General features: G+C 43.2%; 1 long non-coding RNA gene across 2 annotated transcripts; it reads right to left on the bottom strand.

The window, feature by feature from the left end:
* Positions 1-914: 914 nt before the first annotated feature.
* On the bottom strand, positions 915-22,097 carry LOC115943167 (uncharacterized). 2 transcript variants are annotated; one of them, XR_004077782.2, is made up of 4 exons: positions 21,996-22,097; positions 15,574-15,686; positions 2,565-2,709; positions 915-1,957 (listed from the first exon to the last, which is right to left on the bottom strand). It is a non-coding gene; the product is annotated as an uncharacterized LOC115943167 (long non-coding RNA). The 2 variants fall into 2 exon arrangements; XR_004077781.2 differs by having other exon boundaries at positions 2,597-2,709.
* Positions 22,098-26,593: the final 4,496 nt, after the last annotated feature.

Genomic DNA, 26,593 nt, shown 5'->3' with positions numbered 1-26,593 from the left:
CCATTATTGCCTTCCAGATTTAATCCTTTACTTTTGCCTATGTTAAACATTAATTTTAAAGTTCCTTTCTTCTTTCTTATTGCCTACCACTTGGGGCTGTGACCTTTTCTCCATCACTGCACATACTGCAAGTTATACATTGTATTTCCCTGTGTGCTTTGTAATTCTCACCCAAAGGTTCATCAATAGGAGACCTGAGAGATGGTTTCACTGCTAGTTAGCCCCAAGATCTAAAGATTAGGCCAGTTTCATGTTTATTTCTCAGTTCACTGGTTTTCAAAATATTCAGCTAGGCAGGGAATTAAGCCCTTACATTTCTAAATGATTAATGTATGCTTGAGACTTGAAGTTTTTCTGGTTTTTTGCTTCCCTACTTGCACAGGGCTGCAACCTTGATTCTATTTCTGCATGGTTTCTATATTCAGTCACCACAGTGGTGTGCCTTAAAACAATTTATTTTATTATTATTTTTGTTTTTATTATGTTTTATTATTTCTTAGTTTATTATCTCTTATGAATCTAGAGGTTGACTGGGCTTAGCCAAGTGGTTCTCTTGTTCCAGGTGGTGTCAGCTTATCCAAGTGGGCCGCAGTTATCTGGAGACTTGATGAGATGGTACATCGGAGACAGGACTCATGTATCTGATGCTTTTGTGTTATCATCTGGAAGACTGGGATCAGCTGTGTGTTTCTTGGGCTTGATGTGGTATTAGCAAGGGCTGCAGTTATCTGGAGGTGTGACTGGGTTGGCACATCCTAGAAGGCTGACTTACTTGGCTGGAAGTCAGTGTTGGCAATCAGCAGAGAATAGAGCTGGGCTGTTGATCATGTTACAGGACTCTGTGTCCCCTTAATGCCCGCAGTTCTTGGTCACACTGCTTCAGAGAATGAAGAGGTAGACCAGACGAAGAGTGGTAGGCAGCAAAGCAACGTTTATTGAGCAAGAGCACAAAGCTCCCGGAGAGAGAGGGGGACCCGAGTGGGTTGTCCTCTGAGTTTCTAAGTGTAGGGGTTTTTATGAGGTCTTTTGGGGAACTTCCTTAAGCAATCAGGGTGTGCTGAGTCATGCCAGTCAGGGCTTTGGTCACGTATCTGTCTACCTATTAGGTTAATGTCCACGTGCTGATGGTCCTTTTTTTGCTGACATCTGGGGGCTTAGGTCTTAACTGCCTTTTGCCTGTGATATTGACAAATGCTTTTATGGTTAATTGTCTTATTTTAGGATGTTTTGCAGAAGTCATTTCTGCAAAGGCTGCATAGCAGAATGTCAGTGCACTCGTATCTGAGCTGCAAAACAGGATGTCAGTGCTGTTTTATTTTAGCTATCCTGACTCCGTATATTCTTGCTGGGGACCCTGGCCCTGACTACCTCACTGTCCAACTAACTCCTAACAAACAGAGTGTCTCAGTTTTTCTCCACATGGTCTCGTCATCTGGCTTGGATTTCTCAAGCAAGACCGCTGGGTTCTGACAGGGGATGTTCTAAGTGGCAGAGGCGGAAGTGGCAGATACCTTAAAGCCTAGACCCAGCAGATATCACAGGTGCCACATCCTATTGGTCAGAACAGGCCACAGGGCTAGCCCAGATTTAAAGATAAGGGAAACAGATTCTACCGCTCTATGGTAAGAGGGGAAAAGAATCTGTGGTCATCTTTAAGCTACTGCAGTTGTCATAGCAAAGTCTCCCCGGATATCTTCTTAAAGACATTTGGTTTTCATTCTTATATGATAGGTCCAAGGATAGACCATCCAGGACTTGATGGCAGCTTTATGTCACCCGCAGCCCAGACTCCTGATTACAGCATGGTTGCAAAAACTCCAGCCATCACAACTAAGTTTCAGGCAGAAATGAAGGGGTAGAGCAGACAGGCAAAATGGATCTAACTGAGTTAATCCCTTTAAAGAGCTCTTCTTGAAGCCTCTCATGACTGCTGCTTACAACTCACTGGCTTCCTCATCTGCAAAGGAAGGTACAACAGTAATGTCAAAAAAGGTAGCATGCCCTCGTGTCAGAGATATTTAAAATGTAACAGAAGGTAGATATGAGCTAAATGAAGTAAGGCATGGATCCCGACCAAATCTACTTCAGACTCCTTAACTTTCCAGCTACGGTCTTCTTGCTTGCACTGGGCAGGGACTCTAACTGTGGCACCTGGAGAGTGTGTTTGTGGCAGGATATTTGTGCCCTATTGAGATGGATGTGTACAGCAGCGTCATCATAGCAGGGGACATGCTTTAACCTGCAGGCAGCTGACACAAGGGTGGTAGGGTACTATTTAGAGAAGGATTTCAGTACTCCTTATTAATAAAGTTCCATTTGTGAGCCTAATTACACCCTTGCCAAATAACAGAGTTGACTTTTGTGTCATTTCCTCTCAGTTGAAACTGGAGATGTTCTTTATTCGTAGATTTGAGAAGTCTGCCAAGTTTATGTTTAGGACCCCAGCTGCCCATTTGTACACACTTGCCCCTTCTTTCCAGGTCCATTCTTGTCCCTTACCCTCTTACAGGGTGCAGTGCTATGGAGGGTCAAGAAGCCCTCTGAATGGAGAAACTCAGACTCACATGTAGGTGGTACTCCCTGAACGCAGCTTTACCTTCTGGTTTTCTTGTGGGAAGGTTCTCTTACGAAGAGGGTACTGGTCAAAGCCATGCTTGACATTCCACAAGATGACGCTTTAGTGGGGAGTTTGCAGACACCATGCCTAGCCTATGAGACAAAGGGCTTTTTAATAGGGGTCCTTCTCACAGTCCACGTATAGACAAAATCCCCTCTGCCTACATGTAGGGCCAGTCCCAGGCCATGGGGCTCAGTAAGAGTGTGGCCTATCCCACAAGGATGCTCCTCTTCTGCTCCTTCTATATTGGCTCTAGTAGGGCCAGCAAGCAACCACCTGTGGGCCAGCCTGACTTTGTGAAGTTTTACTGGAGCCCGGGAATGCTCATTTGTGTGCACACAGTCTATAGTTGCTTTTGTACCATAACGGCAGGGCTGAGTAGAGACCGGCCGCCCACGAAGTCTACACTACTTATGTTAAATATCCAAACTGTTTATTATTTACACATTGTTCCTCTATGGTGTCCAAGGCAGAGTTGGGTCTCCCTAAGGCTGCAGTTCTCAGTTTTGTGCCCAAAGGGGTATGTGGCAGGGTCCAGAGATATTTTTGGTTATCACAACTGGGGAGGGCTGTGTTGCTGCTGGCCTCTAGTGGGTAGCAGTCGGGGATGCGGCCAGACACCCTATGATGCACGGGCCAGCCCCCGACAGCAAAGAATTACCCAGTCCCAAACGTCCAAATGTCCACGCGGAAGGTGAAACCCCCTCTAAGGAAATGGGTGTTCTAGAAGACTATTATTGTTCTTTCTTCATTTCTTCATTTACACAACAAATACTTATTGAATGTGTACTAGGCACCAGGCTTGTACTGAGTCATATATGTATATAATATATATACGTTATATATATATAATATATATAATCTACATATTATATGTTTATATAACATAAGTATATTAATGTTTTTATATTATATAAATGTAATATAGATCTATAGATTTATACATTATGTATCATATATAATATATATTTATATGTGTGCCATATGTAATACGTAATTATATATATTTTTTATTTAACCCACACAACAGATCATAAAGTTGATGTTATTATCCCCATTTTATAGATAAGAAACCTGAAGCCCAAAGAGGTTAATTTACCTAAAATCATCTAATTAGTAGAGGAAGGGGATTTTAATGCAGTGCTTGACAAGTACGCTATACTTTGATAAACGGGGGTTTTAATGGAGGAGAAAGCACTCTGAAGCCAGCCAGACCCGCCTTCAAATCTGGGCTCTTCTACTTACATGCAGGTTGCAAAAATGGAATAAAATAGCACTCTACTCTGTCATAGCACTCTACGACAGAGCCTGTATTCGTGGGTGCAACAAAACTGCTAGTTTCAATTACTTTATTTCCAGTGTTTAATAGGATTGTCACGGACGTCTGCAGTGATGAAATGGGAGGGGCCAAAGGTGTCACATTCTCCCCTAGAACGTGAACAGATTTTCTGGATTATCTCAGCCCCAGGGAGAAAGTGGCTCCTATCCCCCCCACACCCCACACCCCCCACCCCATGGCAGGACCCCTTCTTAGCAACGGGCTGGGGAGTGAATGAGTGAGGCTAAGGCTTCTTTCTCGGAGCGCGCTTCGCGCGTCTGTCCGTCTGTCCGGGCCTCCCTGCAGAGCCGCTGGGCCCGGATTAACCCCGGGAGTGACAGACTGTCAGCCAGCAAGGCGCGCGGCCTAATCGCAGCGCCCGAACAGCCTCGCTCCAAACACTCCCGCCGAGCACTTGGAACTGTCAAGAAGGTTTTCTCCTGACGGAAGAACCCAATTTCACATTTTCAGAGTAAAGCATAAATGCACCAGGCAGCTGGAGATGCGGAGCCGGCTGCACTCGGAGCCCAGAGGAACTTCAGAGCACGTCAGCAGACAGGGCTCTCTTCCCCGCCTTTAACCAGCGGGCTTCGTCTTTTTTATTTCTTTGTCTGTTTTATTTCTCTTTTTGCCCCAAGGCTTGACACTTTACAAAGTTAAGTCTGTAGCCTTGGCCATATTATTTCTAGAAAAACAGAGCAGCTTGGGCTCTGGGATCATTGGAGCATCACAACCAGGGTCTCAAACTTGGGAGGAAGAATTCAGGGGGCCTTTTGCCTCAGTTCGACTCCCAGCCGTCCTCTGTGAGTCTTCTCCTTCCTCTGATGGTCCCTTCTTTGCTCATCCACATCATAATTAGCCAGCCTTCCTGCTGGCATCAGCATCCTTGGTGGACACAAATAACGATGGAAAGGATACAGTCCCTGCCCTGGAGAGACTCTGGTCTGAAGGAAGAGTCCAGACTGTGAATAGACCATACAGTACCCTTCTAGGTTCAAGCAGATGTTAAAAGAGGACTATTCTTCCTGTCTCAGTTGCTGCTGAAGCACTAAAGCTGGCAGCAAAGGTAAAGCCCCTGCCCACCCCCACATTCTAAACAGAGAAGCCAGACCACTTTTGAAGGACTTGCTAAAAGGTAAACCCCCACTCCCCCCACCCCCCCCCCCCCCGCCGGCAAATGCCCATCAACTCCTCATTTATAATTCACCTTGAGAAGGAATAAGGGAAGGTTGCAGAATTGACGAAGGAAGGACAGAGGGGATTTCTTTGTGAAATCAGAATGATGCCAATAAATGATATATCCAACAATTGTGCCCCAAAGCATCTTCCTTATTCACCATGCCCAAGTGGACAGAGAGATTGGCAGACGCAGTGTATACCCCAGCATAAACCAGAGAGCCCTCTCTAACATGGCAAATGTACCAGGGCCAAGTCCAGACTTCAAGTGTGGATGGTGGCATCTCAGAGAAAGGCTGGCTTACTTTGGTATTTGAAAAGAGGCAAGATTGCCTACTTCACCTGGAAAACCCCAATGTGAAGCCTGGGATGGACCAACCACCCACAAACCAAAACTTCCAAGGAACGACCCCATTTGGTGGGGTATGAGGTATGTCAGGGAAACAGACAGCAGAGGAAACCCACACCAACCATGTGTAGTACACATCTCTATGCTTAATTCACTGTATGAAAAGATATCTTAATTCACTGTATGAAAAGATATCAAGGATCAGCAAATGTTTGAGGAAACCAGCAGGAAAGAAGGGAAGGACCAAAGAATTTCTGACTTCAGAGGAAAGAGAGGTTTTAAGACTAATAATTAAAATATCTTCAAAGAAATTTACAAGACAAGAATAGGCTACTACTGAATAGGAGCAATAGGAAAAATTTTAAAACAAATATTGGAAATTAAAAATAAGACAATCTAAATAAAAACAATCCAAAGTGTTAAAAGAACTTGTTAGGGAAAGCTACTAAAAATTATAGCAAAAGGACAAAGAAATATAAACATGGGATATTAAAATAAAAGTAAGAAACATAGAAAAATAATCCAGGAGATCAACATCTACCTATAGGTCTTCCAGGTGGAAAAGAAAAGAAAACATGGAGGGGAGAAATAATCAGTGGAGAATTAGAAGAGAAATTTTTCAGAACTAGAGACAGATACTCAAGATTGACCAGATACTGCAAGACAATGGAGCAGTGTCCTCAATGTTCTAAAGAAAAATGATATTTTAGAACTTGAATTCTATACCCAGAAAAACTATCAATGAAGGTAAAGTTAGATATTCTTATACATAAGGTTATAAAGTTTACCTACCAAACACTCTATAAAAAAATTACTTGATGGGCGCCTGGGTGGTTCAGTTGGTTAAGCGACTGCCTTCGGCTCAGGTCATGATCCTGGAGTCCCGGGATCGAGTCCCGCATCGGGCTCCCTGCTCAGCGGGGAGTCTGCTTCTCCCTCTGACCCTCCCCCTCTCATGTGCTTGCTCTCTCTCATTCTCTCTCTCTCAAATAAATAAATAAAATCTTTAAAAAAAAATTACTTGAGGATGTTCTTAAGAAAATGAGAAGGGAATCTAGGAAATAAGTCAAATAAGACGTTTTAGAAGTGTGGGTTCTCAAAAACACATAAACTACTACAAAGTTCAGTAAAAGAAATACCAGCTTGATGTAAATTAGAACCAGCAGATAGAGGGCCTCAAGGAAAGTTTCTTCAAAGGAAATACATTTTATTCAAGAAATATTATGATTTTAGTGGGAGCTGAAAGACCCAAGTACCATGCTGACATGGGATACCTTCTTTTCTCAAAAAGAAAAAAAAAAAAAGACAATGATAAGCTCTAGTCAAAATTAAAAATAGCACAAGAAAGTCACAAAAAGTCAAAAGCAAAATGCACTAAATTATGTTATTAACTTGAGCAATTTATGGCATATTAAAAAGAGAGAGAGAATCTCATTGGTCTTGACACTTGAAACATTCTCTTACAAGCAGCACAAATTTGATGATGTAAAATTAATTTTCTCCACGGATCTAATCACAGTATTTAGTTCTGCAGTAAATAATATTTACATATCATGATACTATAAATTTTATTCATTGATTTTAAACCTATGGACAAAGTACTTAACACACAATTATAATTATAGAACAGAATGGTAATGCCAAAATGTTGTTAATATACAAAAAAATAAAGCTGATGACGGATGGAAAGTGGAGCAGGGGAGAATAAATGGAAAATAACATAGAGGTTGTTTATTTCTGAATAAGGATGTATCAAGAGATAGTGTCTAAACCAGATAGAACCAAAAATAGAGATTCCAGTATATTAACACTTTAAAGATCATCAACAAAACCGAAAATAACAATTTAACCAACAAATTCAGAGGAGACCAAGGAAGGAAAGTGAAACTATCATGTGTAGATGAGTTAAATTCTTCATCTTCCAAATGAGAAAGTCCATAAATCAAAAACTATCTGGACTAGTATTTAGAATAATGGTGGTAACCGATGTCAAAATCAAAAACCCCTAGGAAATGAGGGCGAGGGTAGAAGGACCATTATTTTCTCAATCATTAATAGTCTGTACTCTATCAATTATCCTTTTTCCTAGGTGTATCATTTCTATGATTTACAAAATAGACAGTGACGACAAAGCAAACACATTTCCTGAGATGTAGATTTGGGGACATTCTGGGTTAGTGCAAGTGGTGCGCTGCCAGGCACACTTTTACTCGCTTATTTAAAGTTCAAAAGATATTTACAATTGTGACAATAACTTGATAGCAAGGTAAAACTATAATCCTGCTGAGTTAAGCGCAGGAGGTCCAGTGGCATAGCAAGACATATTACCCGGATTTGCAAAGTTATATAAAATGTTTTGTATCCATTCTAGAACTAGGTTATGGAACACTGGCAAACAAGAAATTATGAACCCCAATGTTAGATCCAGATGACATAACTGAAGTACGTAATGTGTATCAGGCTAAGCATTATTCTTTGTCACTGTCAACAGCAGGCACCTCAGTCCCCATAACCTTCAACTGTTCCCCTCCACTGATCAGCTAATGTCCAGAGTTGGATAATAGGCATTTAATACCCTTTACCATCTGACAGCACTCACCCCCTCCAAACTCATCTCCTACTACTCCCATTGTGAGCTGGAGGTAAAACTAAACCAAAGCAGCTGTATCCAGAAGCTTGGACAACAAAAGGACACAGCGAATAGTTTTTTTAGTATTCTCTAGTGCCCAGATTATGTTTTTTAAGTACCACTTTCTACTAAGAGAACCAGAGCTTCTTGGAGAAATGACTGATTCCAGGTTTAGGGCAGATAACAGAAAAATATGAGCTAGGTGCATGTTCTCATACCACATTTCTTTTCTCTTACATGGAAAATCTTGCTCTGGCTAACACTGGCATAATTTATTTGCTTTCCCCTATACTAGGCATTAGTTTTCAAAATTATAACACCGGCATTACTTCTAACATGAAAATACTGAGCAGAGTCAATTCTATATATTCTTAAAATACAGATTCCCCACCCCAACCCCAGCTATCTGAAAGTTGAGTGTTCCAGTGAAACCTTTTGTAAGTCAGAATGTATCCCCTCACCCCTGCTCACTGAAAGCTCACATTATGCCGCTTTGCTTTAATGAAAAACCCACATTAGTACCTGTTTTTGCTAACTGAAAGAAATCTGAAGAGAATTTTCATGTTTATGAAAAAAAAAGAGAAAATACTAGAGAGAAAATGAAAATCACAGTCTTTTATAACCTAATGATGGAAGTGATATCCCATCACATTTGCCATGTTATGTTCCTTAGAAGAAACTCATTGGTCCAGCCTGCAAGTGAGGCAGATGGGATGACACAAGGGTCCGAACACCAGGAGGGGGGAATCTTTGGGAGGCCTGTCAGAAGCTGCCTAACACAGAAACTTTTAACCTTAGGCAAATTACTCCAGCTCTCTTTCCTTATATTTTATTAACAACCTGCCTTAAGTGTGCCAGTGTTAGTATTTTATTACCAACCTGCCAGTGTGATAGGGTGATTTCTAAGATAAAATGTCTTTTTGCAGCTTGGATTCACCAGTTCAGTTTTATAAAATTAGTTGATTCTTCTTATGACTTCCTATTTGAGTCTAGTACCTTCAGAAGAACAAACCAAATTCACCAGCTAGGAAATACTGATTTATAAACTGGAATGCTTTTTGTTTTCCTTGTAAATCTAGGTGGGAAATTGATCCATGATAAGCCTGCTAAACAGTGCATGGTTTTGCAAGATATATTATTATATTTCACATTTATGAGATATTCTGAGATCTTTGATAGGTTTTTTTTTTCTTGTTTGTTTGGGTGGTTCTTTTTTTCTTGTTTTCATTATGGCAATAAATTTTCCTGCCAAGTCTCAATAGTTTAGAGTCAGGAGAAGCCCTCAAGAAACACACATCTAAAGGAAGAAATTCTTCCAGCCAAAGTTAAAGAAACTACCACCACCTGTGTGAATCCATTTTAATGTTTTCTGAAATACTTTGGTTATGAAACATATAGGAAACTATCTCCATTCCAGTTATTTTTCCCAGTCTCCTATGAACCGAAGTATTGACTTGGGAGTTAGGATGATCCACGCACATGACCTTTCCAAGCCCCAGTTAGTCATCCATAAAGTGGGGCTCATGGTCCTGTCCTCATGACCTGTCACTTGGCTTTCTTGCAGAGCACGCAGGGCCTGGGAGGAGCCCCTGGAGATCCAGCAGTGGAAAGAGGGTGCTGAGTTTCTTTTAACTGTCATCAGAGAGACTGATTTAAAAAAAAAAAAAATCAACTCAAGGGAGTAAGTACCAAATTAGGGACAAATAGACAGTCAGAATTGAATTCCTAATCCATGGGGTCATCGGGCAAAGAGGAAAAATCCAGATGTAAAACCCACATGAAAGACAAGGAACAAAAAGAGAAAAGAAAAGAAAAAAAAAAAAAAGGGAAAGTTAAGTTAGTTCTAAGAAACTAGAATGGGCTGGAGCCGAAGCATTGAGCATTGGTTTTCTTGTTTCTTTAGCTCCATGGGGGCCTGCTGGAAACATTTAAAGGGAAATCCTTGGAACAGACACCTACCACCTGTGGTTATTGAAAAGATATATATTATTTAGATACCACTGGGTGAAAAAAAAAATGCCTTAGAAGGAAACATCTTGACTAACAGCAAGGTGCAAAATTACTTCATTTTGCTCCTCATTTTTGGAAACAATTGACTTCTAGCTTCCATAACTTCATGCCTTAAAGTCTCCATCACAGCTGTTGGAGAAATTCTTCATGTTCTCTGCTATGACACTGGGATTTTTGCAGCCATGAATGGACACAAAAAGATGTCAATCATATCCAGTAATGAAAAGTTCATTTCTCACTCCCTATTGTGAAGGCAGTGCCTTTGTGATACCCATTGTGTGAGGCTGTGTTCAAGCTCATTTACCTTCACATACAGAATATCTATTTTATATTAAAAGTTTAGACTGTAGTCACCCCGGATCACACCTAATGCATTTGAATTATATTATCATTATCCTCTATTAAATCTAGGATGATGCTACAATATCTATGTCAGAAATAATAAAGAGATTAATGTGGAGTAACAGATACTGGTATCACCTCCCTCTACATTTCAACATCAAATATTTTCGGCACTGCAAACCAGTCTCTGTCAGCCAGTGAGAACGGGGATTTGGGCAATAGAGAATCCATCGAGAGAAGTGAGGGTAATTTTCCAAGTCATGTAGGCAGCTGCTGAAGTGATAATTGAATAAAAGTGAAAGTCCTTCCTTTTTCTTTCCTTCTAGAAAAATCTACATTTATTCCCCTAACTTCGCAGAACATACCCTCCTCAGGGGGTGGTGATATATGCTGAGGAGAGCTTATTTGAAGTGGTTCTCTGACAGCTGGATTTATGAATGGATACAATAAAGACAACTGAGGAGAAGAAAAGTCAGCACTGAACATGCTGGTCTCAGATTGTAAAGCAGTATCCCCTCAAATTTAAGGGGCTAGAAATTACCTCCCTACTGCTCTGCTTCCTCTACACATGCAGCCAGCCTGGATAGGGGAACAAAGTGACAGAAGCAATTCATTCACCCACTCAACAGCTATGCATTGAGCAGTGGATTATCATTCCTTACTTCCTAAAGCACTTATATATCTGAAGACACTTCATCCTTATTACAAAATAGGAAGGACAAGGATTATCATCCCCACTTTACAGATGAAGAAACTAAGTCTCAGAATGACTTATGTACTTTATGTCATTATTGAAGAATAGACTGGAGATACACACTCATGCTTCGGAGCTTCATTCCACGGTCAGTCAGAGCCAGGGATGGATTTACAGTGAGAGTACAGGAGTACAATTTCATTTCCAAAGCTCACTCTGGCTAGAGGATGGAGAAGAGTCTTGGGGAAGAAAGACAAGAGGCATGACAACTGGAGGCTGCTGTAGTAATCCAAACAATGACCATGGCCTGAACTAGCAAAAGATATTTAGGGGCTGCTTAGTGACTAGTTGGATGTTGGAAACTAGATTGAAAGGAAGCAGGAGCTATTTAGGATGTCTTGGGCCTGTCATTTGAACAACTGGATGCCATTTTCTAAGATGGGGAACGTGGAAAAGCAGGTTAGAAAAGGAAAGGGAGGATTTTATGTTTCATTATGCATAGTGTGAGAAAACAGGTGGGAATAGTTTATCAGAGGTGGGTACCTGGCTCTGGAACTCAGAGGAGGCATCTTGCTTAAGTTGAGATTTACGGGCACCAAATATTCTAGGAGCAGATATCGTAGGTGCTCATAGCAAGAGAATTTCCAGGGAGTGACAGAAGTGGAAGTCAGACTGCAGGAAGTGGGGAGTGAATGGATTGAAGATACAGTTTAGACAACATTCTGAGAAATTCCATATATTTATTCCCCCCCAAAAAATGACTGCCAAGACATAGAAAAAGATAGAGCCATGTGTAGTGAGAGCATGGGGTGTAGGGACAATTGCTTTATTGTTTTAAATGAAAAAGTCTGTTTAAATGTTGATAAGAAGGAAAAATTAGAGAGGGAGAGATTAAAGGCATGGGAAATTCATTCAATGAACAAAGAGAGAGTGACAAGAGTCCTCACCATGTGCTGGAGACCCAACAAGTAAGCAAAGATTACAAATCCCCACTTCGTAGAAATTGCATTCTGGCAAGGAGATAATACATAAATAAACAAACATGTCATAATAATGTCTACGAAGTATGAAATGCAACATAAAGCTGTAATACTTGAAACGCTATGGCATTGACCTAAGAATAGACAATGGATGCACAGTGACCAAGACTCTCCTCTTAACCAAACTTTTAGCCAGGCTCCTTTGAGCCCTTTCTCAAGTAGGCCTCTGCAGTGGCCTATGACAACTTGAATAAAACACAATAGAGTTTCTAACAATTCATGGCCTCATCCTTAAGATGATCCTAGCCCTCCATAAAGTGCCCACCTGAGAAAACTCAAGGTTGCTGAAAGAATTTACTATTTGTTCTAGCCAATGCTTGTCTTCCAGCCTCAGTGGGAGGGTGGTAGCCTAACTTCTGTAAGTGTCAGTTAGCAAACCCAAACCAGTTGCACATAGATGAAGCTCTCTTCCTATTTTTTTGTATGTTTTCGCTTCCCTGACTCTACCAAGTCCAGCTTATATCCCTCCATATTCCCTCATTCTCCCTTTAAAAAGCCCAGTCACCTCTGTACAAATCAAATTTGAGTTGAGTTCACACTAGACTCTTTTCCCCATTGTAATAGTACATGACTGATCAAAATATGTCTTCAACACTTTAGTGTCCAGCCTTGTTTAACTTTGACAATAAGAATCTAAACTCTGAAAACATATGGAATTTAGTATATGATAAAGTTGACATTTAAGTCAGTAGGACACATTTAATAAGTGGTGTTGAGACAACTGCATAATTTGGGGAAATAAAATGAAAAATGGTCCTTTAGGAAGTAGGGGAAGGTAGCTTTAAACAGAAAAAGGGACACTTCTTGTATTTCCCTTGGAGAAGAGAAGGGGAGTATTTATGCAATAGTATTTATGCAAGATGGAGATGTCCCACCCGTTGGCTTCTCTCGTTTCCTTCCAAGATAGGTGCAGTATCTTATGCCAAGAGTAAAGGAGCACTTGGAAAATTAGGAACCTGGGGAAAATTGGGGGCAAAAGTGAAAAGAGAATACAATTAAGTTCAAGGCCCAGCTTGAGACTGGTCATTTGTGGTAATTGAACTTAGAATATGGCAGTGGGACCTGGAAGTTTCCAGGGCAGATAGTGGGTAGGGTTCCATGAGGTGAAAATGACCCCACAGTTCTGCAGACCACAGAACAAACAGAGCTGTGTGCTGCCTGTTTAGGCACAAAGCAGGACATAATTCCCTAGAGCTCTGGGGAAGCAGTGGAGACCCACTCTGGCACCACCACATCGGTACAAAGTATTTGAGAACCAAGACAGTTTCCCTCAACAAACCAGATAAACCTCCAATAGATCTGATCCTCCATCAATATATCTTCCTCAATATGTATCAGGCTGATTCTATAATCAAGATTACTCCCTACTGAATATATTCTCTCCACCTCTGTCATTTTCAGTGGCAGGCCTCACAGCCAAAAGAGAGGTGTTGATGGGTGTTAGGGGATCCAGGAAGAAAACCAGGGCCTGAACAAGGGGGAGGTGTGGAACTGGGTCAGAGCTGAGGTTGGACTTGGAAGCTGGTGGTCACTGCAATTTGAGAATTTGGGACCATAGGCCAATTTTCTCAAGGTAGACAAGAAATCTAAAAAGCAAAAAAAGACTAGAATTCCAAGTTGCCTGGGAGTACGAATCAGGAAAATCAAGGAGGCTAAACTGTCTGAAATAAGACAAATAATCTGAAAAGAGTCTAGAGAACCAGTAGAAGAATTAAGAGGGATGCTTGGCCATAGACCATCAAAGCTAAGGGTTGTCTGCTTATTGTCCTCTCTGCCCAGAGCAGGAATGGTGAACACTGGCTGGAGTTCCTGGCGTTGACTCTGCTAAAGAAGATATCCCTTTGCAGACACACCAACCAGGTGGTAAATTATGAGTCACGGGGAGAAGAAAGAGCTGCATCCTTTGCAAACATGATAGGTCTGTTCCTGAGGCTGTTCAGGCTGCTTTAACAAAATACCATAGACTGGGTAGCTTATAAACAACAGAAATTTATTTCTCCCAGTTCTGAAGGCTGGGAAGTTCAAGATCAAGGTGATGGTAGATTTAGTATCTGGCGAAGACCTGATTCCTGTTTCACTGATGGCCCTCTTCTCTCTGCGTCCTCAAATGACCGAAGGAGGTGAGGGAGCTCTGTGGAGTCTCTTCTTATAAGGGTACTAATCCCAATCATGAGGGTGGAGCCCTCATGACCAATTCACCTCCCAAGGGCCCCACCTCCAAATACCATAATATTACGGGTTAGCTTTCAACGTCTAAATTGTGGGAGACATAAACATTTAGTTTATAGCAGTTTGCTAAGAGTCCTGCTAAAGAGAGAGGCAAGTCATCTTAGTGATTCGGGATAAGAAAGATTTCTAGGAAACACTCATCTTTCAGTAATGTCCTGATAGCCACCCAGAAGCCTAACTGTTGCAATTTATTAATCCCAACAAATAAAGGCATGGAGTGGAGGACAGAGAGGCTACATTTAAGACTGTCAATAATCTGGTCACTCCCCACCTTTCAAACTTCCAGTCAAATGCTTCCCCCATGGTTTCCTGATATGCTGTGTTTAGGTGAACTGGCCCAGCATCTTCAAGAGTTCCATCTCATGAGTAGGGGGGACCAAGACATCTAGTAAAATCTTTGCCTCTCCACTCTGTTGTTCTATAAGGTTTTTCCACGTTCCAATACCTGAGCCTCTAACTTTATCTCGCTGCTTCCCGAGCTTCTCTGGTTGTCTGTGTTTGTTTCTATGTTTGTGCTTGTGTTCTCCCTTAGCTTAGATCCACTGTGTGCACAGTGTTTGGCTTTGCCCCAGTCTTCAGATGGCTCCATACTCTGCAGTCCCTGGGGATGTCTTCCTTCTCTGTGTGTCCAGCCCCAGATTCTGCGGTGCTTAATTCCCCCCCTTATCCAGGACAAGAATTCAAATAATATTCAATCCCCCACCCCCAGTCAACACCTTTACTTCCTCCCCGTCCTCTGCCTGAACTACTCCATTGAGGGAGATACCCAATTATACAATAACCCCATTTTCTGACAGCATCAAATCTCATCTTTCTTAGATTCCCCCCCCAAAAAAAATCAACAAAGCCCAAATCCTATTATAGGTTCTTTCAAACACCCTCTTACTTGGACAGCCCATGGTCTCCCAGGTCTATGCTCTCCCTGGCCGCAAGGGGCCATAAACACAACTTTCACAACTGTAGGTGGCCTTTGTCTAAACCAACACTAACTAACATGAAATGGCCCCTCCTGTGTGCCAGGCCCTGTATTAGGGACAAACACAAGCTAACTTTTTAAAATCCTTAATAGCAACTCTGTGAGATAGGTTTTATCATCTTCACAATACAGAGGAGAAAATGGAGACCCTAGGTCATGCAACCGCGAAGTAGTAGGGTCAGGGTTAACTTACCAATCTGTGGGCCTCCAAAGCTGCCATGTTTCCCTTAATTTGGAGCAGAGTCCTTTCCGTGTTTTTCATCGCTTGGAAGAGGTGCCATCAGAGCAGCCGACCTCACCCACCACCTCCGGGATCAGCAAAAAGGCAAATCAAACAGGGTTGGCCAGTTCAACAAAAAAGACAAGAACAGACCCAGGTATATAGTATGATGGCAAAACTAAGTAAACTCGTTAGAGGCCAAGAGACACAGCTCCTGAGACAAATGGCCTGAAAGGCAATACAGATGGGAGAACGAAACAGAGCTCCACTATTTTCTGGCAATTTGCAATATCTCAGTTAATAAAAACAGAAAACAAAGGGAGTGAATGGATTGGCTCACAATGAGCTAATCCGAAGGAACAAAGATGCAACCGCTGTTGCAATGAACAGTCAGCAGAGCAGGGGAATCAATGCTCCTAGGGTAATGAGAGCAAATGAAAGGCTGAGAAACAGAGAAAATAAAAAGAGCAAAGAAAAAAGCCATCATTATCATTGGGTTATTAGGCCAGCGCTCCTTGGGGAAGGGAGAAGCCCGTCTCGGGCACAGTTGCGGCCTAATGGTATATTGGTGGGAGTCACCTTACCCTAGCAGGGGACCATCTGTGTGAACCTTGCTGGCGTTCCTGCCTCTGGGGTCGAGCATCCTGCGGTCTGAATTCGTTTTCTCTTGGCAAAATGGATCTGTCCGCTCCTCTGAGCAGAGACAGAGCAGGAGAGAAGGCCTAGAAAGCTTATTGCATGTCACGTCGCTCTTGAAAATCACATTTTTATGAGTGTAAATGAATCAGAAACATATGGATGAAATTTCCTGGCTTGATGTGAACAGCCTCATACCCCAAGCAGTGCCCTCAGAGAGGATGCTTGGAATGTCAGTATTTGTGCCAGAATCCCGAGTGGAAAGGTCAGGGGAGGCGCCCTCCCACCCGCTCGTACCCCATCCCTTTAGCACGGCCCCCATGTGGACCTCCCCAGACCCAGAGAAACTTGCCTTTGCCAGACCACTTCCCGCTCCCTAACGTTCTCATTCTATGCCAATAATGAAGGTTGAGTATGTGCGCACACACAAGTGCATACACGAGCATGTGTGCAAACACGTTTTTACTCCCCCAATAAATATCGTGAACGAAGAGGCCAGGGTGTGAAAAAAGCTGTAAAATGACAATGTCTATTTCTGTTTAAATGAAATCCTTCTACCAAAAAAAGTAACTTCTTGAATGTAATGATACTAGCACTAGATAGCTGGGCCATTGCAGGAAACTCCAGCCACAGGGCTATGGCATAAAATTCACGGGTATGAACAAAGAGCATTTACCGAACTACTGTATAAAGTAGAAGAGACACCGATGTCCCACATTTTTGAATCTGGCTTTGTGTTCAGCACCTACATTTTCAACCAGAGCAAGGAAACAGAACCAGGGCTGTATTTCATTCCTCACATATGGATTAAGAAGTCAGAAATCAAGATGACTGGGATGAAAATACACACAGATGCCTCTCTGTCAACACAATGTCTGAAGAACTGTCTGGATGTAACATGGGTGAGTAAGCAAGCATGGGCTTTGATGTCAGCTGCATGAGGAGAGAGCCCTGGCCTTGCCGTTTGTTAGCTGTTTGACATTGGGCAAGTCACTCAACCTCTCTGAGCGGTTTCCCTGCTATAGAGCATGCCCCGAAGATAAGAGTCCAGTAAGTGATGGCTATCATCAGAATGAAAAGCTTTGCATTTACATTTTCAAATTGGACCTCCAGACTCACAGAGATTTTGAGATGAATTATGGACGTGTTTCTTTGGCTTCCGTGTAGGCACAATCCTTCCCAGATGATAGCTCAATTTTTCATTCCCTGTGCCTGCGCCCACAGCCTTAACTTGGCCACCAGATTGGCCAGTTCAGAGTAGCGAGTAGAAGGCTCACTCTGGGTTCCCTGAGGGCATCTGCCCACAGGAGGGCAATGCCTCAACCCTTTGCTTATTATCTGCAGTTCGCTCTCACAGCCTCTGGCTGCCTGTGACCGCACCATCCTCAGCGTTCCCTCTCAGCTGGTCTGAGCCCCACATCTCTGCCATCGCTTCTCAAGAGGCAATGAAGTCGGAAAACGCTCCCCTAGTGATGCCACACTCCCTGTGAGACCAGCAGACTAACAGCATGCTCGGGCGGACCCTGCCTCAGCTTCCCCGCCCCACCTTTGTCCGCTTACCAAATGAACTCCAAATGCTTTGTCCTGCCACAGTCTCCTCCCAGCCTCCCTCACCCGCCCCTCCTAAGAGCCTTTCAACTCCAGCCAGACAGGTTGGGTCATCTTTCTCCAACCACACCCAGCTCATACCTAGCCCTCGGCCTCTCCTTGCACTGCCTTCTCCAGCTCTAGCCTCTTTGGGATGTTTGACGAAACTCCAGCACTCCTTGAAGACTTTACCCCCCTCCGCCCACCTCAGCCCTACTTCTTCCCCGGCTCCGACAGCCGCTCCCGCCCTCACGGTCATCCACTTTCAATGCCGGCGTGGGGGCCAGCGTGCTATGGCCGCGGACGTCTGTGCACGCGCTCTCTCCCCGCTGAGTGTGAGCTCCGTGAAAGCAAGACGACTTGGCCCTTGGAATCTTAGAATCCCTGTCATGGAAGAAAAAACTGCAAGTCCCCCAGCTCCAACTGAGGCAGAAGCCATGATGGATGCACTGCGCCCACTGAGAGGCATCATCAAAAGTCTCCTCATGAATGTGCTTCTCTTCATCCACCCTCCCCTCCAGACCGTGGTTTCGGGTTGTGCTGCAGAACTGTGGAGGCCGAGGAGGCCGCTGGAGGGCTCAAGGCCTAAGGGTGGGTCAGGGACACCTCCTGAATCCTCATAAAGAGCCTGGGGCGGGTGGGGGCGGGGGAGGCGCATCCTCCCCCTGTGTGCATCCTGTGTGGAACTCTCGCGTAACATGCCAGAAACTCTCCCGTAACATGAGGGAAACATCCTGCAACATCCTATAACCATGTTACATCGTGGTTGTAAATCTGGTCCATCATCTGCTTGGGATGCACAATGAACAATTTGAACTGAAAATACAAAGGTGAAATTTTTGCATTTTGCAGACCATTCCTAGAATAGGACCTACCTAATGCAAGTCTTTTAATCTCTATGGCTCAGTTTACCTATGGAGATGATAATTACACTTACCCCATAGGGTAGTTGTGAAGGCTGTCTTTAAGAAATGTAATGCACCCACACAAGGAATATTACTCAGCCATAAAAAGGAAGTACTGAAACAGACTACAAGGCAGATGAACTTGAAAACATTAGGCTGAGTGAAAGAAGCCAGAGGCCACATAGTGTGTGATTACTTTCATGTGAAAGGAATGTTCAAAATGAGCAACCCCATAGAGACAAAAAACAGATTAGCAGTTGTCAGAGGCTAGGGAGAGGAACGGGTGGGGAGTGCCTGCTCATGGGCATGGGGTTCCTTTTTGTGGTGATGAAATTGTGGAATTTGAGAGAGAGTGATGGTAACACAACCTTGTGAATATACTAAAACCACTGAATTATACACTTTTAAAGGTTGAATTTTGTGGTATGTGAATTATATCTCAGTGTTTTCAAAGTATAAAAAAATAATGTGCGCAATCAGTTGGAGACAGAGCCTGGCAGACACGAAGACCGTTGTGATTAGGGTGGGGATTATAGGAAAGAGTAAGATTACAGAAGAACAATTAGATGTGGGATTAAACCCTGGTTCTTCCACTCACTAGCTGTGCTGAGTGACCTTGGGCAAGTTACTCTGTCTTAGATTCAGCTTTTGCAAAGGTTAGTTGGGAGTCCTAACACGGATCCTGTTGCATCGGGTAACATACATAAAGCTCTTCTGCACAGTGCTTGGCAGGATATAGATGCTCAATAAACCACAGACCTCTCTGTCTTTATTTTCTATTCAATCTCCTTCCTGAAATAATTCTCAGAACACAGCTGCAGCTGGCCAAAAGCTGGGGTTCCATCCCCAGAACTAATGAGAACCCAGCAGTGACGCTGGGTGGGATCATGCAAAGTGCTTCTGCAGCGAGCCTTGAAACAGAATAAGCAGAAAGGCAAATGAGAACTGAATCAGGAATGGAAGGCTAAGGTCAGCGCTGGGGATGCAAGTCTAAGAACTGAGTCTAGCGGAGTTTGAGACTCTGGGTCTGGCTGCAGAGTAAGTCAAGGGGTCAGGGACCAAGCAAACAAGATCTGGGAGCCAAGACAAAGTGTTCGGGATAAAGGCCATGAAAAAGGCAATGGCATTAGGGCCCAAGGCCAGGCTAGGCCTGTTTATTTAAAAGACACTCAACTAGATTGGATGTAAGACATGATATCTGTTATCCGCAACTAGTCAGTAAATCATTCTCCCTGTCATAGCAGTCTATGGAAAGGGGAAGAAATGGAAAGGAGAGGGGGAAGGGGAGAATGGGTTCTAGGGAACTGGACGTGATTAATCATCACCACCTCTCCCTGGACAATGCTGTTCAGTGTGTAGCAGTTGGGGGTGGGAAATCCTTTCTTGAAAATTCTTCGTTTCCTTATCCCACAGTCCAACAACCCTGCCAAAATATCGCCACAGGATACATTTAAGGACAAAATGCTGTGATTTGTTAGATGCAAAATTTCTGAGATGGGAGGCTTTTTGCTCAAGAGTTGAAATTGTTGCATTGACAAACGTTGGTGTCTACTGCTGTTGGCTGGCTCGGGGGCTGGGGGGTGGGGGGAAGAGGGAGAATTTGATCCTATGAAGAAATTCCTCCTAGCTGTCTCTTAATCTATTCTGTGATCAATACTAACACTGTCATAATACTTAAACTCTTCTTCCTTTTTGTCACCCACCTATGTATGAATTCATTACAAAAGCCAGATGCGGGACAATAAAGGGTCTACGAGATAAAACAAGGGCAGATTATTTTATTATAATCCATATGAGAAGGAACCTGGTCAGCATAATAAATGACACTAGGCAACTTCACTGCAAACAGTGGGGCCGGACAGTTTTTCACGGCTCACTCTTACACGGAGATAGATCCCTTTCCTTAAAGGCCATTGGATTCCCAGGCAGAGGTGTGCACATATGTTTTTGCTTAGGCCTTGCATCTTCGGTGATGTCCAGGCTGCTTTGGGGACCTGGCCAATACAACTTAGGAGAGTTTGAGGTCACAACAGCAGACATTCTGTACTGCAAGAATTTCTCCTTTCAGGAGAGCATACTGTGCCTTGAGGCAGAGGCTGAGGTCTGGGGCCCACTGGGAATATGACTATAAGAGTCTTGAAAGCCTTTGGCAACTATGATTCTTATTGGATGGGCTCCACATCCCGACTTGCACACTCACCCTCACACACATGCCCTGACACACATGCCCAATTATACACATTTAGGTGCATACACACGTGTCCATCCATGTGCCTACCCCATGTGCATATGCATCTCACACACTCACACATCCATACACAAGTATCGTTGTGCACACACGGTCGAAAATATACCACATACACACACATACATTGCTCATATGTGTGAGCACACTCAAAAAACCCCACAGAGGTACATACGCACGTGTACACACACACACACACACACACACACACCCTTCATGCACATGGACAAGTGCAGGTCCTCATAACTACAACAAGGATTCTGGGACAATCCTGTGGTGTCTTCCAGACAACCGCACCCACCATAGAAGTGACATTTTTTAGGAGACATAATGAAAACAATTACGGCATCTGCTGCACCCACAAGAAGTCTATAATTCACTGTGCTTGTTCCCCAGCAAAAGGAAGAAGCAAAGCATTGTTCAGACCATAACCAAAATGTGACCAGGTATTAACGCCGGAAGGACCTTCCAGCGGAAACATCAAGGCTCCGATATTAACACATGCCAGTAAATAAATAAGGGCTGATTTGGCCACCAGCAACTTCTGAAGTCTTTCTGATTTGACATGGATGGAGACCTGAGGCTGATGTTCCCATCTGTCAACCTATACCCATTTCTGTGGCTTTCAAATATAGACAGGCTTCCAGGGTTCCTTCCAGCTTGGAGATACTATTTTTGCTAATGGCATTTTTAAAGGTCCAGACAGGCCATTTACTTACACCAGAAACACAATGGAAAGGAGCAACATCTTTTTTGTTGTCGTTTTCGAGTTTGGCAAAACCTCATCTTAGAAGTAGAAATTTTGGAGGCAGTTTGCCTAAGACCCAAAGCAGATCTACAGACAAGCAGATAAATTCTTTAATGGGGCTATATTTGTCTCTAAATAGTTGGCAGTGAAAATTAGGATTTTCATAAAGTCAGCCCTAGCAAACATCCACGCGCCCCTCCCTCACCGTCCAGCATGGCACCTCCCGCCTCCCTGACGCCCATCTCAAACCCTAGTAAACAAATCCCTCTCTTACATCATGCGCCTCAGAGAAACATGAAGCAAGCTCTTCTTGAGTTGGGTTCACAGACACTCTCCCAGGGCCACAGTGGTGTGCTGAAAGAAATGGAAATCTGGTGGCCCAAGAAACAGGAGTGGGAGGAGATTAGGGGTGGGTTGAAACGTGGGGGTGGGGAAAAGTTGGGTAAAAACTTTGAGTCTGAGAAGAGCGAGCCCAGGGTGCTGCCCGGAATTCCAAAATGGGGAAAGAGATCTCGGCTGCTTTCATATGGAAATTGGCCTGGAAGCAGACTTTGTCTCTGGGTGGAACTGAAGCCAAGACCAAGTTCAGTGAACCTAACACACCGTTCAATCAACCATTGAAACCCAGGAGAAGAGAAGGCAGGAAAGGGAGGGCAGAGGGTCAAAGAGGCTCGCCTTTCATTTGAGCTTGGTTATGGAGGTGGCATTAAGGAGGAATTAAACACTGGAAAGAACTGGAAGGGAAAAATCCCATCTATTTGGAGAATGCGACCAGCCTGGCTTTAAGTGAAAGAAGAAGAGTGAAGGAAACAGAGGGAAGCAAGCAAGCAAGGCAAGAGAAGGAAGGAAGGAAGGAAGGAAGGAAGGAAGGAAGGAAGGAAGGAAGGAAGGAAGGAAGGAAGGAAGGAAGATAAACAATGATAATCACTCAAAGCAAATTCTGAAATTGCAACTGCATCTGATGGGAGTAACAGAAAAAAGGAAGGAACTTGAACTTGCCTGTACTCTGCCAAGATTCCCTCCACCTTCCACCTTAGATAAAGGCTTTCAGAGATGTGAAGATTCTTAAAGCAGATAGGAAGTGGACTTCTGAAGGTTGACTTTTGGACTTGTTTTTAGTTTGTTTTGTTTTTATTGCATCTTCAAAGGAAAGTTGAAGAAGCATCTACTCTTTGCAAAAATAAGCTAATATACTTTCTTCCTAGATACTTTTTTGGGGACTTGTTTCCTGTCTTTTGTTCTTGATTTATTATTGCCTTTATTTGTTCTCCCCCATTTGGTTCATTTTATTCTTATTTTAAAAGAGCAGCTCCAAAGACCCTTCTATTTTCATGGAAATTGCTCAGTAGTAACAATTTCAGATAGCTTCCAGAAGAATAATCATCATGCTGGCTGCTTCACCCAAGATGCTTTGCAGCATTTCACATAACAATTTACTAATTAATGACAAATTAAATGGAATTTGGTAAGAAGAATCAGAGGTTAGAGTACTGGTGTATATTGTGTATAAAAAGGTATGCAAATATCTTCAGCCCATTTGTGGTTCATCAGTGGGAAATAATAGCTATTCTACTTGAAAATTTCAAATGCAGGAGGGCTGCTGCATAGAAGCAGAATTTGGAAATTATTCATCGTTTTAATTTTTTAACAGTTTCTCAAATGAGAAACTGTTCCTTCATTTTAGAGGCACAATGAGCTTGGTCTTTTTGTTTTAATAACTTTAAAATCATACAAATTCGGCTCTACTTTGCAGTTATATTAATTACGTATTAGGAGGCAAGAGGCCATTTTTGGAAATCAGCAACTGAAGTTTTCATCTTTCAGAGCAGAATAAAAGGCACGGACTCCGTTCTTCTAAAGCAGGCATTGGCAAACGACAGCCTGCAGACCAAATCCACTTTGCCTGTTTTTGTAAATAAGATTCGTTTGGAAACAGCCACACTCCTTCACCCACGTACTGTTTATGCCTGCTTTCACACTCGCGTGGCAGAGTTGCAACGTGGGTCTGGTGGCTTGCAAAGCTTAAAAGATTTATAGTTGCGGGGCACCTGGGTGGCTCAGTGGGTTAAGCATCTATCTGCCTTCAGCTCAGGTCGTGATCGGGGGTCTGGGATAGAGTCCCGCATAGGGCTTTCTGCTCAGCGGGGAACCTGCTTCTCCTTCTCCCTCTGCCTACCGCTCTGCCTACTTGTGCTCTCTCTCTCTGCATCAAATAAATAAATAAAATCTTAAAAAAAAATTTACAGTTGGGTCCTTTAAATTTGCTAGAACCCTGCCCTAGAGGGTAGATCTAGGGAGACAACACTCACCATAAAGAAAGAAGAAAGGTTTTGACTGAGAAAATAGTAGAATTATTTTAAAGTGTTGCACTACTAGTGAAAGCCCACAAATGGTCATTATCAATCAGCTGTCATAAAAATTTGCCAAAATGTTTTTTCTTATTCAATAGACATTTAGGGGAAGTGCTTCTTTAGCTAGTTTGTCTTTAGCCCAATGAGCAGGTGACTCACCTCAGGGAAACATTGGCTATTTCTAATAAGAAAAGGATTTGCAAAGAGTGAAATGGGTCTGCCCTCGGTGGAAGTTCTGGGTGAACACAGATGGCTTCCCACATTAAATAGGGTGATTGCTTTGGACACATGTCAATTGGTTTATTTTTACTGCTTCTAATTTTGATAGTGAGACAAAATATCTTTCCTGATTTTATTTGTCATCTTCAATTTATATTATATTCAAACTATTAATGTCCAAAAGATATTTGGGGCCATGAAAATCTCTTAATCCTTTTAATATATTCCCTCTGACCTACAGGGTACTACAACCACATGGCCGTTCAACTCCTGAACATTCCATTTGTGTTGATGGGGGCAGAGACAAAGCCTGAGACAGAATACCCCTCACATGCCCACAACTTGGTATCACCTAAGAGCACCAAGGAGCATGGCCAAACCTCAGCTTAAAGCAACAACGTTTAAGTCAATTTGGATGATCGTTATTTTTTCCCCATCAGTAGGTTATGTCGCTATTGGCTGCCTGCTCCAGCCCAGTCTCAGCCCCTTCCTGCCCAGAGCCTAAAATCTTTGAAATGCATCCATGTGGATTGCAGAGTTGATGTTTCAGAAGGGGCACTAAACTGGGAATTTGTGGTCTGATGGACTGTGGGAGCAAGTAATGTGACCTCACCACTTCATGTCAGAAAAGGAAATTGGATTAGTCCAGACTTGGTGTCTTGTAACAGCTCTCAACATGTTGAGACTGTTGAGTCTCATTCCAACAAATAGTACTGACCACCTATTGCGCTGGGAAAAATAGACATAGCCCTGCCCTAAGGAAGCTTGCCGTTATATGAATGTATTGTGAGAAGGGGATGAAGAAGGGTAATTAAAACAAATACACACACACACACATATATGCAAGGACACACAAACATATATCAACAAATTATGACAAGTGCAACCAAGAGGCATTAATAGGGAGTTCTACTTCAGGCAGGGCAGGTCTCCCCAAGAAAGGGGCATTAAAGGCAAATCTTAAAGGATGAGCCAGCTAGAAAAATGGTGATGGGGCAGGGAGAGCATTCCAAAGAGACCATACAGCATGGGTAAAAGTGCTGAGACGGCCTGTGAAGAGTTTTGCACAGTAGAGTAACTGAAGTAAGACCCACACCCACAGCAGGCATTACTAATCAATCAAAGCCCCCTCTCCTGCTGAAAACAGACAAAACCTCAGAATTCCCAGCACAGCACTCCCGGCAGCCATTGCCAATCAGCTGGAGTTGGAGAACGATGAAAACTATTTGCCATTCCTGGACCATGTGGTTCCAGAAGGTCCTCCCAGTCCTGGAATTTTCCAGTACAATGATTCTTATTGCATTCAGTATTTGAATACCAACTCCTGCTCTGAACATCCTCCACGTGCCTGTTTTCTTCCAACTTTATCGAATTCCTAGAGATAACAAGCCTTCTCCCCCACCCCATTCCATGTCACTCCTACAGGTAAAGCCCCTTTCCACACCTGTATTCTAAAGGCTCTTCAAAACCCTTTCCCCAGCGGGATCATGCCCATGTGGATCCACTATCCATCCCTGTGTAACCAACCACATTAAACCAAGTGACTTAATACAAGTGACCTTTCCCAAGGTTCTGTGGGTTGGCTGCTCAGTTCTCGCCTCCACAGCAACATTCCAAAGGGGGCAGGGTTCAGTCTAGGGTGGTTGGGAGAGCAGAGATGGCGGGAGCCATTCCCTCTATGTGGCCCTTCACCCCAGCTTCTTCCTAGCAGGGCAGTCTTGGAGCAGAGTCATAAGAAGGGGCAGCAGAAGCTTAATTTCTTAAGGCCAGCTTCAGAAATCCCACTGTATCGAAAAATGAAGGGGGGGAAATCAGAGGGGGAGACGAACCGTGAGAGACGACAGACTCTGAAAACAATCTGAGGGTTTTAGAGGGAGGGGGGTGGGAGCATGGGTTAGCCCAGTGATGGTTATTAAAGAGGGCATGTATTGCACGGAGCACTAGGTGTTATACGAAAACAATGAATCATGGAACACTACATCAAAAACTAATGATGTACTGTATGGTGACTAACATAGCACAATAAAATAAAATTAAGTTTAAAAAAAGAAATCCCACTGTATCTCTGCTTCCCCATGCTGTTGGTCAAAGCAAGTTCACAAGGCCAGTCCAGATTCCAGCTCCCTCCTTGGTTATGGGACAGGCATCAAAGACACATTTTGTAAAGGGGCATGCATACAGGAAAGGGGAGAATTGAGGGCCATTAAATCCAGTCCAACAAAACTTTATTTCAAAATTGTTGAGGTAGAACAAAGAGCCAGGTAGCCTAACCCCTAGCCCACTGTTCTCTCTATTCAATATT

The sequence above is a fragment of the Leptonychotes weddellii genome, chromosome 3 (genome assembly GCF_054177405.1).
Source record: "Leptonychotes weddellii isolate Sample4059 chromosome 3, ASM5417740v2, whole genome shotgun sequence".
Lineage (NCBI taxonomy): Eukaryota > Metazoa > Chordata > Mammalia > Carnivora > Phocidae > Leptonychotes > Leptonychotes weddellii.
The sequence above is the reverse complement of the archived record's forward strand: the minus strand, read 5'-3'. Positions and strand labels throughout refer to the sequence as shown.